The 15,865-nt window shown below is 41.1% G+C and overlaps 1 pseudogene; it reads right to left on the bottom strand.

Moving 5' to 3' along the window:
- LOC129356776 (NACHT, LRR and PYD domains-containing protein 12-like) overlaps positions 1-15,865 on the bottom strand; it is a 44,067-nt pseudogene that overhangs the window by 945 nt on the left and 27,257 nt on the right.

Raw genomic sequence — 15,865 nt, 5'->3', positions numbered from 1 at the left:
GAACCAACAGGATGCAGTTAAAACTGAAATATGAACAAATAAAGAATAAAATGTATAAATTAATTTCCCTGAATGTAAAAAAACATGATGAATGATTCTAACGTCTGATCCAGTCAAACTGGTTTAAAGAGTCCAAACCAGCAGAACCAGAACATTTGATCAACAAAGAAAGTCAAGTTGTCTCAAAGTTTCTGAGGATCTTAAACTCAGTGGATGTTTTTCTCTCCATGTTTCCTTCCAGGCTCTGGATTCTCCGATGCTCTGTCCATTGATCTGCTGATATTTTATGGCTCCAGTTTTTCTTCATTAATCTATTAATGATGTTTTCTTGCTGCTTGTATTTGAACTGCAGCTCATTGCTCAGTATGACAGATGGAAACGGGTTGATTTCAATCCTTTTATCATATCATCACATTCTGAAAGTTGATCATTTTGTGCTGATTCAGTTCTGAACCGTCAACTAGAAAAATATGATCCTTTTCTCTGTGAGGTCATTGTGGGTCATTTGGTTCTGGTTCTGATCGTTCATCAGAGACGCTGCAGAAATGGGAATATTGATCAGATATCAGCTTCTTTAATCTGGTCTAGTTAAAGCACTGCACACCTGGACTCTGTAACTGGACTGGATCATCAACTAATAGCAGAAGATTTAAAGCTAATGTGGGATTTATGGATCTTCAATAAAGGGACATTTCATGTTGACCTTTGACCTGCTTGACCTGAGGGGGATTTCTACACACTGGGTCCGAATGCTGTCCTGTTCTGACCTCAGATCAGCAGGTCCAACTCAGTTACACAGAGAAACTAAATTAAACTCTGGATCCAGGAACAAACTCAGAAAATATGATTAGATCAGAAGAAATGAACTTTGATTGATGATCAATTATATAGAATTATTCACAGAAATATCAATAATTATATCATTAAAATACCTCAATGTCTTCAGTCTGCAGCCTTCAGTCTGTAGAAAACGACAGAGATCCTTCAGTCCAGAATCTCCCAGGTTGGTTCTGTTCAGGTCCAGTTCTGTCAGATGGGTCGGGTTGGACTTCAGAGCTGAGAACAGAGACGTCCAGCTGGTCTCTGATAAACTGCAGCCACCCAATTGAAAAGAATAAAAGATGTGAACCAACAGGATGCAGTTAAAACTGAAATATGAACAAATTAATAATAAAAATGTATAAATTAATTTCCTGAATGTAAAAGAAACATGATGAACTGATTCTAACATCTGATCCAGTCAAACTGGTTTAAAGAGTCCAAACCAGCAGAACCAGAACATTTGATCAACAAAGAAACTCAAAGTTTGTCTCAAAGTTTCTGAGGATCTTAAACTCAGTGGATGTTTTTCTCTCCATGTTTCCTTCCAGGCTCTGGATTCTCCGACTGCTCTGTCCATCATTGATCTGCTGATATTTTATGGCTCCAGTTTTTCTTCATTAATCTATTAATGATGTTTTTCTTGCTGCTTGTATTTGAACTGCAGCTCATTGCTCAGTATGACAGATGGAAACGGGTTGATTTCAATCCTTTTATCATATCATCACATTCTGAAAGTTGATCATTTTGTGCTGATCAGTTCTGAACATCAACTAGAAAATATTGATCTTTTCTCTGTGAGGTCATTGTGGGTCATTTGGTTCTGGTTCTGAATCGTTTCATCAGAGACGCTGCAGAAATGGGAATATTGATCAGGATATCAGCATCTTTAATCTGGTCTGTTAAAGCACTGCAACACCTGGACTGTAAACCTGGACTGGATCATCATCAACTAATAGCAGAAGATTTAAAACTAATGTGGGATTTATGGATCTTCAATGAAGGGAGATTTAATGTTGACCTTTGACCTGCTTGACCTGAGGGGGATTTCTACACACTGGGGTCCGAATGCTGTCCTGTTCTGACCTCAGATCAGCAGTCCAACTTAGTTACACAGAGAAACTAAATTAAACTCTGGATCCAGGAACAAACTCAGAAAATATTGATTAGATCAGAAGAAATGAACTTTGATTGATGATCAATTATATAGAATTATTCACAGAAATATCAATAATTATATCATTAAAATACCTCAATGTCTCCAGTCTGCAGCCTTCAGTCTGTAGAAAACCACAGAGATCCTTCAGTCCAGAATCTCCCAGGTTGGTTCTGGTCAGGTCCAGTTCTGTCAGATGGGTCGGGTTGGACTTCAGAGCTGAGAACAGAGACGTCCAGCTGGTCTCTGAGAAACTGCAGTCAATCAATCTGAATAAAGAAAAAGATGTGAACCAACAGGATGCAGTTAAAACTGAAATATGAACAAATCAATAATAAAATGTATAAATTAATTTCCCTGAATGTAAAAGAAACATGATGAACTGATTCTAACATCTGATCCAGTCAAACTGGTTTAAAGAGTCCAAACCAGCAGAACCAGAACATTTGATCAACAAAGAAAGTCAAAGTTTTCTATCAGTCTGGATGAGTTGAGCTATTTCTGCTGGTTCCTGATCATCAGACCCGACTTGGTAACTGGATCAGACCAGTCGGTTCTTCATTAATGGCCTTTGGGTTCCTATTAAAGCTGCTGAAAGCCAATGGAGGCCATTATTTCCTCAGGAGACGGTTCCTCTCTGACCCGGCCCAACAGAACCACAGCCTCAGGACAAAGCTGAGGAACCTGCTGCTGCTGCAAACCTCACTTTCATTCATTGCATCTAGATTGCTTTTCTACAATCAGTGGTTTCTTAGACGTTCATTAATGAGGATTTGAACTCGTCAGTGTTTGTGGCTCTGGAGGATCAACATTTCATTCTGATGTAAAGAATCAGAAATAAAAGCATCTGAATCTTTACCAAACTGAAACATCTCCATCATTCATTCACAGCATTTCAATTATTTTACTCATTTGTTCATCAAAAACATTTTAAAGAGAAAAACTGAAAAACAAAGTTCAATAATCTCAAAGTCTGAAATAAGAAAATAATTAATAAGGTCAAAAGTTTAGAGATTTTATTCTGATGATTAAACATGTTGTTTTAAAATAATATATATTAACATTAAATTGATTAACTATTGATTAAAGAATCAATAAATGATTTTATTGAATAAATAGAGAAAACAAACCTCAGAATCTTCACTTTACTGACTGAATTCTCCAGGATCTCAACCAGATGCTTCATATCAGATTCTCCACCTTTTTCTATGTAGATCTGATTTATTTCCAGTTCAGTCAGATCTGGGTTGGACTTCAGAGCCGAGGCCAAAACTTCACATTCAGCCTTTTGGAGCGAACAGTCACCAAGTCTGTGATTAGAGAAGAAATAAATTCAGTTCTGATGAAATCAATCTGGATCATAAACAGACTAAAATATGATAACAGTGATGTCATCATCTGATCATCATCTGATCAATATCTACTGAGTTTAACCCCACAGAGAATCTGTGCAGTTCCTGGTTAGAGTCCAGGTTCTGGTTCTGGTTCTGGTTCTGGTCCAGGTTCTGGTTCTGGTTCTGGTCCAGGTTCTGGTTCTGGTTCTGGTCCAGGCTTCATGTCCTCAGACCTTCAGCTGCAGTCAGATGTGAAGATCTTCTATCATCAGTGAAGGAAAGTTCAGTTTCTCTGCAGCAGCTGATGAAGAGGCTGACTGAGCTGAATGAAGGAAACGACTGGAGATGATGGAGAGGAGGAGGAACTGCTCACAGCTCTGACTTGGACTAGACCGTTTAGATCTTCCACCAAGCAGGAAGTGAGTTATAAATGAAGTGAGCAGAACAGGAAGTCCAGCTGTGGACCTCTGGCATCTCTGGGTTTGTTGAGCCAATATCTGCTGCATCATCATGAATAATAGTAATATATTGTATAGAAACATGTTTCCCAGCAGCAGGTATTAAATGCTGCCACAGAGGAAATGGGAGCAGAACAAACACATGATGCTCCAGTTCTGTCTCCGTCCATCTGCTGGATTTGATGCTTTAACAAAGTAGAAAGTGGACAGTCGTCAACCTGCTGCAGCTAAAAGCTTCACGTTGTTCTGGTCGTCCTGCAGAGCAGCAGCAGAAACCGGTCCTGCTGCTCCTTCGGGTCTGAACCGTCCTCTCAGACTGTTGATCTGAGAGGAACTGGGACAAACTGGTTGGAAGAGGGACACATGTCTCTGCAGTGGTCTGTCCATTGTCTCAGAGGAATAAAGGTTTGGATGTCAGGAGAAATTGTTGCTAAACTCCTAAAGAGCTGAAGAGCAAAACCCCTGGAGGAGACGGAGCGTTTGGGTCCAGCAGCATTTCATGGTGAAGCAGTGAAAGTTCTCCAGTCACTAGAAGAGGCTGGATGTCTCCAGAGTTGAAGCTCATGTCTCTGCAGGTCTTCATGGAGGACAGCTAACAGCTTCAACAAAGGCTGCAGATGAAGAGTGATGAGGAAAATGGTTCCAGCTCTGGAAGCAGATTCTCAGAGCTTTGGGAGGATCTGACAGAAACTAGAACTTTTTCTGGAACCAGACGACAAAAACCACATTTTGGTCTCATTTACAAACTCAGAGGAAACTAGAGGGAGGAGGAAGAGGAGAGGATGATGAAGATCAACACTGTTCACATAGTTTATAATTAATGCAATGATTTATTTCAATGGTCAACATTTTATTAAACCCAACAATAATTTTATAAAACAGTCAAAGATCCTAAATATGAATAATGGAGCAGCGGCTCAATGAGTGAAGAGTTTAAAGTTTAAAAGTTTCTCTGGCTGATTGGATCTTAGAGAAAATAGATTTTCTAGAGTTCAGGGTTTTCTATTCATTTCATCCTGAAAACTGATAAAAAGTGAAATATTTTTAAAATGATCAAAATGTGTAAAACCAGAAGCTGCATCTGTCCTGGATGAGCTGAATGTTTAGATGTTTGATTGGCTGAAATAATCCAGAGGATGAAGGAAGTAGATAAAGAGCAAAAACATCCAGAATCAACTTGAAGACAGAAGAAGAAACAGGAGGACAATAGAGCTGAATCAGCATCACAATGAAAACATCTGGACTCACCGAGCCTTTCTGCAGTTCCTCACAGCTGGAACCAGTCTCAGTCGTCCTGATTCTGATGTGTTGTACTTCTTCAGGTCCAACTCATCCAGAACCTTCTCTGACATCTGCAGCATGAAGGCCAGAGCTGAACAGTCAGTCACTGAAAGCTCCTTCCCTGAATCCAGCAGCCGTTGGATCTCCTGATAAAATGAGACGTCGTTCATCTCCACCAGACAGTAGAAGATGTTGATGCTTCTGGCAGCAGAGATTCTATCAGTGTTCATCTCCTTCAGGTTGGTGATGATCTCTGGATGGTTTCTGGACTGGTCTCTGTCTGACCCAGTAGATCTTCTAAGACTCTCTGGTTGGACTCCACAGTGAGACCATGAAGGAACGGACAAACAGGTCCAGGTGGCCATTTGACTGCGGAGGGATTTCTTCATGACTTTCATCATGAACTCATCTAGAGATGTTTCTCTGTATTCGTCTCCCAGGAACGTCGATCTCCTCTGACTTCCTGCTGGTGAAGCAGTGGAGCATGTAGACTGCAGCCAGAACTCCTGGATGCTCAGATGAACAAAGGAGTAGACGGAGACGTCGCGTGTCCCTCTCTCTCTTTTAAACATCTCAGTGAAAACTCCTGAGAACAACGCAGCATCTTGGATGTTGATGCCGCACTGTGTGAGATCTTTGTCATAGAAGATCAGGTTTCCCTTCAGCAGCTGATCAAAAGCCAGTTTTCCTAGAGACTCAATCAGCTTCCTGTTCTCTGGACTCCAGATAGATTTGGTCTTTTTTCCTCCATCATACTTTTCCTCCTTGATGTTGAGTTGAACCTTCAGGAACTCTATGTACATCTCAGTCAGAGTCTTGGGTAGTTTCTCTCTCTCTCTGGTCTCCATCACATCCTCCAGAACTTTAGCAGTGATCCAGCAGAAGACGGGGATGTGACACATGATGTGGAGACTTTTGGATTTCTGGATGTGGGAGATGATCCTGCTGCCTTCTCTTCATCATCTCTGAATCTCTTCCTGAAGTATTCTCCTTCTGGGGGGTCAGTGAACCCTCTGACCTCTGTTACCATGTCAACACACTGAGCAGGGATCTGATTGGCTGCTGCAGGTCGTGTGGTTATCCAGAGGAGAGCAGAGGGAAACAGTTTCCTCCCGATGAGGTTTGTCAGCAGAACATCCAGTGAGCTGGACTCTGTAACATCAGTCAGGATCGGATTGTTGTTGAAATCCAGACTAAGTCGACTTTCATCCAGACCATCAAAGATGAACAGAACCTGGAACGATTCAAAGTTTCTGATTCCTTTGGTTTTAGTGAATCGTTCATGAATCAGTTCTAATAAGCTGAACTTTTTCTCTCTCAGTAAATTCAGTTCTCTGAAGGTGAATGGAAATATGAAATCAATGTTCTGGTTGGTTTTGCCTTCAGCCCAGTCCAGAGTGAACTTCTGTGTTAACAGTGTTTTCCCAATGCCAGCCACGCCCATGGTCATCACTGTTCTGATTGGTTGATCTCCTCCAGGTGGGACTTTAAAGATGTCTTCTCTTCTGACTGTTTCTTGATTCCTGGATGCTGTTTCAATCTGTCTGACCTCATGTTCCTGGTTGACCTCTCTAGTTGACCCCTCTGTGATGTAGAGCTCAGTGTAGATCTGGTTCAGATTGGTTTTATTTCCAAGTTCAGCGACGCCTTCAGAGAGACTTTGGAACATCATCTTCAGAGACTCTTTAAGGTCAGGCTGATACAGACCAACAATATCTGATAAAACAGACAAAGACAGTAGACACTTCAGTTAATCACAATGAAACAATTACATTTGATTTTCTCTGAGGAGGTTTGAATAGAAACTTTAATGAAGAAATAATTACATTTTTATAGATAACAATAATATTTTCTCATGTAAACAAGAAAACATTCCAACTTTAGTCTTTGAGGGAGAAATTTTGAGATTTAATTTGTAATTCTGTGAAAACTCAGGCTTGATCTCACTGAGGCGACAGATAAATGAAAAAAAGTAAATAAATAAGTAAAAAGCTCAAACCTGATAAAATCTGCTAGGTAACAAAAAATGTAAATATATTTCTTACTGCACAGAGATGATTAAAATTAGTTTTGCTCTTAAATTTTTCATGTTTTTCTCTAATTGAGGTTTCAGAAATGTTTAACGCAGAGTGACCTCTGACCTTTGAGTTTTATCAAACAGTTTTTTTATTGTAATCCTGATCAAAATAAATCTAGAAAAAAAAAGCACTAAGATCAAAGTTTTACAAATGTCTTATTGTACCTAAAGCAGAAGAGATTCTCAGCAGCTCAAACCATCGTCTGATGATCCATGTAAATGTTTAGGCCTTGAATTTATTAATCATCTGTCCTGAAACAAAGCTGAGACCACTGACTAACTTTCTATGATTGTATATACACAGTACACATGTCTATTGGGAAGATTTACATCAAAATATATTCCATGTTCCAGATTTTACTTTGTCGCTCTGAAGAACAGAAAACAATAAAGACGAGAGAAACGATGCAGCTGCTGTTTGCACAAAAGACCAAAGTAAATAATATTAGCTTGCTGTTGTGTGAATTTGCATTTAAAATACATAAAGTTCAGGCGTGACTAATGGTTTACATCTTTTACTGCATAGAATACCGAAATCTATTTATATTTCTAGTGAGTCTTTATTATTATGTTTAGATCCAGCAATGAATTTCTGCAAGAAAATATTAATATTTGGCTTCATTTGAGTCAATCAGAACCAGAACCTGGAGGTTCTCCATTGCTGCAAACAGAGGAGAATTGGCCTCTGATGATTTATATATCTCTGCAGTAAAGAAATATAATTGAGTACATTTATTTTAAAATGTACTGAAAATATTTGATTATTTAAAAAATGTACAGAAGCATTTATTTTATCTGCACTGGGTTCACAAGTTGTGCTGAAGTTTTTGTTGATCATCATTACCCTAACCCTAAACATGCAATGATGCTGCTGAACGCTGGGATAAACCCTGCATTGCTTCCTCTTCATATGCATATTGCATTAATTAACATTGGGACGATAATAGCAGAGATAATTATACCTGCACTAAGCTTCCCCTAAACCAGAGCTTCTCAGTTCCAGTCCTCAGTGCTGCTCTGCTTGTTTTAGTGTCTCTATTTCAGAACAGCTGATCCAAATGACTGTATGACTTTTTCTGCAGTCATCAAGTCCTGCAGAAGCCTGTTAATCACCACAGATTGAATCCAGGCAGAAGAGGAACAACTAAAACATGCAGGGCAGGAGAAACACTGCCCTAAACTAATGTTCCTTGAATAAAGTCTGTCTGTTGTTGCAGTTTTGGTTATTCGTGCTCTTATTCTGAAGTGGCTAAAGAATGTGAAAGCAGTTCTGTTCCTGTCTAGATGTTTAGGGTTCAGAGCCGACAGCAGCGAGCGGACGGCCAATGAAAGGCTCATCGCTGCTCCTATCAGATCAGGGAACCTGTTGTCTTTCCTTTCGTGTTTCCATTTTCTTTCTCCTCTGAAACTCATCCTGCAGCCGAACCTCCTGAAATTTATTGCAACTTTTATCTGTTATTCAGGTTCAGTGCCCACAACCACTCAGGTTCCCCCAGTGCATCACAGGCCTGGCAGGCCACCATGCTTTACATGCCGTGCTGCCAGGCGAAGCTTTGTGTGTTTCTGCTTCTATTAAAAGAAAAAAACTATTTTTGTTTAAAAGATTTATTCTTTAATAAGCTTGACTGCAAGCCTCTCTTCAGGGAGAATAATTCCTGACAGAAAGACGAGTTTCTAGTTTTAACAGTGGATGCATTGAACAAGGACCAATCAGGTTGCTGCAGATCGTTTACAGGCTCAGCTCATCTCGGCTCAGCTTTATGGACATTAATATCATGAGGATGAGAATCCATGTGTCTTTGGAGAATTGATCAAGGAAGAAGTCAAGTTTAAGTCCACTGCTTTAGCTGTGGCTCAATGTGTAGCTCAATGTTCACAGTGAGCTCTCAGAGTTCTCAGCTACATTTAGAGGTTTGTGTTGAGGTGAGAAAGTGCAGCTGTGTGTTTGTGTCTGCATGCTGACTCTGTGTTTCTGCTCTAAAGTCTCAGTTCCCGGTTAGCCGCTGAGTTATTGCCAGAACATTGATCGGTATTGATTTCCTTCATTTTGGGAAATCAATAATCGGCCGATTTTATCCACTGATGTCATCAACCTGAGCAAAGAGCTAAAAATCAACCAGTTTTTTTTCTCTGTGATTTTGACTGATAAATCAAACCTCCTGATCTGGTTCCTCCTCTTCCTCACTCATCACATTGACCTTTCACCTTATAATAATCGCTATTGATCACCACCAATCATCTGATTGGAAAATCCAACATTTACGCCACTGACCTTTGACCTGCAGATGAACCTGTTTCATCATCAGGGTGACTCGTTTCCTGACTCTGCAGGTGTAGATCCCGCTGTCTGCCACTGAGGGGCAGTCCAGAGTCAGACTGAGGTCTTTAGTCTTCAGTGGGTCGTCATCCATCCTGGTTCTGCTGGTCAGGTTCTGTCTTGTTCATGATCATCAGAACCGCTCGGATACACATGGACCGTCTTCTTCTCTCCGTCTCTCCACTCCACTCTGGCGCCACCTGGCAGGTAAATGTTGGTTCTGCAGGGCAGCAGGACAGATTTAACCCCTGAATCCACCTTCACCTGTGGAGCTGAGAGACACAGAGGACAAGATGAGAGAGAGAGAGAGACCCTTCCTTCCTTCCTCCCTTGTAGTTTCCATCTTCACCACTAGGGGCCGCAGCCATTTAGTGAGTAATGTTTAGTTCAGGAATCAGTGCAGATCAGTTGAAGTTGAGTTTGTTGGTAGTTTATGTGTAATTATGACAATCAGTCTATTTGTGTTTCAGAGCATAATGTTTGTATTTTATAACTTTAGACCAGTCGGCCCCAAGTGGGTCCTGGAGGGCGGTTGCATCCTGCAGGTTTTATTCTCTCCTGGTACCAACAACCTGTTCAGCAGGTCAATGTTCTCCTAACGAGCCTCATTGGATCCAGTTGGATTAAACCTGAGACTGAAACATGCAGGTTTGGGCCCTCAGGGGCCACTTTGGGCCCCACTGCTTTAGACATTTTCTGTTTGCTCATTTTGCCCAGAAGAAGCTGAGTTTAACTTTAAAGTGGTGAATTCTGTTGTGTTTAGTTTCTCTCTTTTACTTTATTTAACTTTATCAGTAACTAATGAAACATCCAAACTCCGCCCACTTCCACAGTCCTTCACTGACAGGAAGAGACTTTAAACCTGCTGCTAGTTTATAAATCACTGAACGATTAAAGATCTGCAGCTGCTGCATCAACCTGCTGGTTCTGGTTCTGCTCTGCATCCAGAACCAGAACCATGGAGAAGCAGCTTTCAGCTTCTATGCACCAAAAATCTGGAACAAACTTCCAGAAAAGTGAAAAACAGCAGAATCACTGAGATCCTCTAACACAATGGTTCTCAAATGGGGGTACGCGAACCCCTGGGGGTACGCGAACCCCTGGGGGTACGTGGAGGTACTGCAGGGGTACGTGAAGCTTTTCAAAATATCTTAAAAAAATCAGTCGGCTCCTCATAATAAGTCTTGGGAAAAATTATTTTGTAAAAAGTTTGATAAAATATAAATGTGTGTTCATGCACTGGATTTTATATTCAGTATTTAGTTTCAATATCCTTTAAAATAAAACGGACCCAGCGCACTGTTACCATTACTACACTGTAACTATGGAGACTGGCTAAAGCCTAGCAGCAATGTTGATGAAAGTTCAGATAAAGTGAAAAAGAAGGCAAAACCCGAGCCGAATAAGTACAGAACATACATGGAAAAGTATGTTTTAATGGGATTTACGTCCACAATCTCTGACCCTCCAGGCACTGTGGGTTTTTTTACGGGGAGAAATTAGCCAACGCTAGCATGCAGCCGGCTAGCATGCAGCCGGCTAGCACCTTTCTGTACATATAAATCTGGAACAAACTTCCAGAAAACTGAAAAACAGCAGAAACACTGAGATCCTCTAACAGACTGTAGAGAAGCAGCAGCTGCTGGTTCTGGTTCTGTTCATGTTTCTGATGCTGCATTTGATCTGAACATGAATGAACACAACGATCTGAACTGATGACAGGAACAAACTGTTGACCTCTGACCCTAGGACAGGTCACATGATCTCTCTCACATTCTGGGTCAGAAACATTCAGACTCACCTGGCAGGAAAAAATCTTTAAAATGATATAAAAATCCTGCAGAGACGATGAGAACCAGAACCAGCAGAACCAGCAGAGCTGTGGCCCAGGATGGAAAGGGTTCTGTGGAAAACAGAGAAAGATTGACCTCACTCTGACCTTTGACCTTTACCAGCAGCTCTGACCTGATGCTCTGACCTTTCTGTACATATTTCAGAACCAGCGTGTGTCTCAGGACGTCCTGGTCTCTGTAGACGGTGCAGACGTAGCGTCCAGCGTCTCTGTGTGTGGGATTCCTCAGGGTCAGGCCGACGTCTCCGGTCCTCAGGAAATCTTGGTCCATCTCTGTTCGGTCGCGGTAAATCCGTCCTGGTTTCTCTGGTTGCTGCTTGAGTGAACCATCATAAATTCTGGTTCTGAGCGGGTCCACTCCACTGATGTGTCCTCAGGAAGGAGGGACGATGTTGTGCAGGGCAGGACGACAGAATCTGACCCCTCAGTGACCTCGACCTCCTGCTGATCAGCTGAGAGGAAAAAAGAAGAAAATGATCAGAAACAGTTTGGATCATTTTCTGCTTTCATGTCAGATTTAGTCTCATCACTGTCTCCATGGTTACAGACACTAGGATCAATTATTCATTTTCTCATTTGAACAAATTCATTCATTCATAGAACTTTAACATAGGTTGTGCTGCTTGTTTATCTGACCTTTGACCTTCAGGTGAATCTGTTTCAGGTTCAGTTCTTCTCTTCCATCAGAGATGCTGCAGCTGTAGTTTCCTCCATCAATCTGCTCAGGTTTCCTCAGAGTCAGGCTGAAGTTTCCAGTGTCCAGAGCGTCAGGATTCATGGAGGTCCGGTTCCTGAAACGCTGGTTCTGGTTCTGAAGATCGTCGCCGTTTTCTCTCTGCAGGTGGACGGAGTTCGGACTGAGGTCACTGCGAGTCCAGATGAGTAACGGATTGTCTTCAGGTATTTGACCAGAGTAGATGCAGGGCAGCAGGACAGACTCCGCCCCCTCATTGACCTCCACCACTCCTCCCAGTGCATGCTGGGAAACTGAGGACACAAGATGAGGGTTTAGTGTAGAAATAATGATCAGTTCTTCACTAGAGATGAAAGATTTCAGTCTGTCTGCTAAACGGCTCAGTGATCCTGAACTCTGATCTGTTATGTAACATTAACTCACATTGAGCAAAAAGTCAGAAAACTGATAAAAGTGCATTAAAATAAATACATTTAAAACTGAAAGATGGAAACAGATGAAACTGAAAAGCATGAATTTTCAGAGTTGCTGTTTATTAGCAGAAATCCTGCTGTCAGTTTTCAGCTTGTTTTATCTATTTGATGAGAAAGATTTTTGTTTTAGTATCTTGTGATTGTTGGGCAGATTTTATTTCTGTGACTTTATAAAAAAATAAAATTCTTCTGACTTTATTTTCTGGGTTTCTGGTTCTGATTCTTTCTAGTTACAGAGTTTAAACCTTCCAGTAACTTTCAGTCACTTTCTGCTGTGAAACTGAAGCATTTTGTTGATAAAACAACAATTTGGACATTTCTAAAGAATCGCTGTTTGATCCAAAAACTCATCATTTCATTCTGAATATCATCCACAGATCAACCAGTAAACCAGAGAAGAACCGGACCCACCAGAACCTGGTTCTCCTTTAATGGTCAGACCAGCATCATGCATCAGCGGCAGAACATTATGACCACCAACCTGAGACTGAGGTGAATTCAGGAGAAATAAAGTACAACCAGCAGGCGGCCATCTTGGATTCAAATGAACATGAATGTGAAAAACTGAAGGCAGGAAGGAAACGCAGAACCTTCAACATCTGCAAACATTCATCACTGGTTTCTGGGAGCTTAAGTCCAGATTACTGGTCTGAATGGGTCTCAGTGGTTCTGAAGCTCATAGAACTACAACCTGATAGAAAACATCAGAACCAGATCAGCTGCTGAACCCAAAACAGAGAAATTGAATCCAGACAGAAAACGGCAAAGTGGAGCCACTGGTTGGATGGAAGAGACCAGAATCCAACCAGCAACAATAAACCAGTGAGATCTACTGGGAGGACTGTGTGAGAGACGAGTCACTGGAACCAGAACCTGAGGTTCTGATCCAGAACCATCAACCAGCTGAGGTCACCAGGGGTCATTTAGAGAGAAGAACGGACCAGAACCCAGAAGCTCTGAGTCTGATCAGCAGCTTGCAGAGACTGGAGAGGATGAGGAGCAGAGAGGAAGATGATCTTACCGAGCAGAAGGATCATCATCATCATCATCTTCCTCTCAGAACAGAGAGTCGTCCATCGGATCCCAGCAGCGGATCACCTCTGACTCCAGATCACCGTTTCTACTGGAACCAGCAGAGACACGCAGGAAGAAACTCCACTGCTGATTGGCTGATTCAGACGCTGCTGAACCGGTTCTGATCCAGTTCCGAGGAAAGGTGGGACCTTCAGTTTCCTCATTCAGCCATGGAGCTGTGAGGAGGTTAAAGGTCAGGAGCTTCAGTTTCCTCATAGTTTTGTTGGAGTTTCATCATTTCTGTCTCTGTGATCCTCCAGGTCCGTTTACCGGTTTCAGGACCGACCAGAACCCTGAGAAATAATGACATTTGGTTTTATAAAAACAGATTTTAATGCTGAAAATGATCAGGTGTTACAAGCCATAATGTGATCCAAACGGATCAGAACCAGAGTTACATTCAGCCTGGGAAACATTTAGCAAACCTGATGGATGAAACCGAGTCCATCTGCCTTCAGCTCCTCTATTGGCTAATAAAGCTTCAGAACCAACATCACTGGGTCAGACGTAGTGAGGCGTTTACGTCTCGGTTCTTTACAGGCCACAGAACAAAACTAACTTTATCCCAGTCGTGTTACTAACTCACCTGATCCTCCTTCATTCGTGAACATAAACTTCTTTAATCTTTGTCTCTTTTAGCCTGGAGGCTTTAAGTTGTTCAAATAGTTTGTCTCAAACGTTTCCAACGAAAGTTAAAAACCTGCAGAGTTACAAACAGGTTTTAAGTTGCTGCAGCCGTTCACTGGAAGATGTTTATGAGTTTCTGTCTCTGCTGTGCAGGAATGTTTCCTCCTTCCTCAGTTTGGGTCGAGGTTCATCTGTCACACAGATGGCCTCACTTTTAACTCTACAATATTTTAATTTAATGTCTTTGCTGCATTTTCTAACAAACTGCTTCTGATAAAGCTTAAAATGTGACATTTTAGAGATTGATTTGCTCTCTGTGGTGCCTGGTTCTGGTTCTGGTTCTGATCAGGACAGATTGATGGTTTTCCAGCCTGTCAACCAGTTTGAACATTTATTTATAACCTGAGAAATAAACAGAGGAAACGGTTTCATTAGTGCAGATTAGTAGAAAAATTAAAGGTAAAATAATAATGAACATCTAAAAATGAAACATTACTGTGTAAAAGTTTTAAAGCCGTCAGTTTGATTCAATCTTGGTGTAAAAACGTCTTTTGACTGTGATCAGCTTTACAGGAACATTATTATCTCCTCTGCATCTCCACTGTATTGATCCAGATATTAATCAATGATATGGGCAGAAGAAAAAGACCCAGAAAGGAGGAAATAGTTTTTATCATCCAGTAACTTGTGGATGTTTGTTGTTAAAGTTTCAGTCAGTCGGATCCATCCAGTCGTCTTTCACTACATGACCGACTTCAGTTCCTGATCCTGTTTAAAATAGTTTTTGTTTACTTTTCTAAATAAAAAACAAACATTTCAGAATAAAAAACAAAAGAATATTCTGGCCTATATGGCGGATCTCAAGCAACTTTAAGGTGCATACCGCCACCTACTGTACACGAGTGTGTAGCAACAGTATTTTACATCTGTTACATATTTTGAAGATAAATAAATAGTGCTTTCTTTAATATGCAAATATCCATTATATTCCATCCCCAGTATTCCTTTCAAACTCCATTCTTGATCTGTCCTTCCAACTATTCTTCTCAATTTCTCCCTTTCACATTCATGTTTTACAGTTCATTAATACATGTTCTATGTTTACATTCTCTCCACATTCTTCACACATATCATTGTTTTTTCCCTATTAAATATAAAGTATCATTTCAATATTATCATTTCTACATACTATATAGTATGTCGTCCGAAATATTGAAAAAAATGACATACTATATAGTATGTTGTCGAAAAAATGAAGAAAAACGACATACCATTGCAGCAGCTTCCTCAAGTTGCTCATTTGACCTATTGCCACCTCCTCCACTTCATTAGCCAGTTGTGGCTCTTGCTTCATTAAGAAGCATGTTTATTTGAGCTTCAGCTCTGAATGCGTCCAACGGCTCGCCCAGAATGTGCGAGGCCGAGCACATGACCAGAGGTAAGGCTGTTCTGTTATGGTCTCCGGCTGTTTCCCCGTCTGAAAGTCCGTCTCTCTGGTTCCGTAGAGGACGTGAACATTGGTCTTTTTGTTTTCCCGCGGCTGCGTCTCACCTAGAAGGACACAGAGGGAAGAAATCTCAAACTGACAACGACTTACCAGTTAGTTTTCATGGAAAACCTGCAGAGATAATTGACTTTCCTGCAAAAATGTTGGGCCTTCCTGTTCTTATCGGCTCCATTTCGGCCACTGGACTCAACAAAAC

This window comes from Poeciliopsis prolifica, unplaced genomic scaffold, assembly GCF_027474105.1.
Source record: "Poeciliopsis prolifica strain line A6 unplaced genomic scaffold, Auburn_PproV2 SCAFFOLD193, whole genome shotgun sequence".
NCBI classification, from domain to species: Eukaryota; Metazoa; Chordata; class Actinopteri; order Cyprinodontiformes; family Poeciliidae; genus Poeciliopsis; species Poeciliopsis prolifica.
The sequence above is the reverse complement of the archived record's forward strand: the minus strand, read 5'-3'. Positions and strand labels throughout refer to the sequence as shown.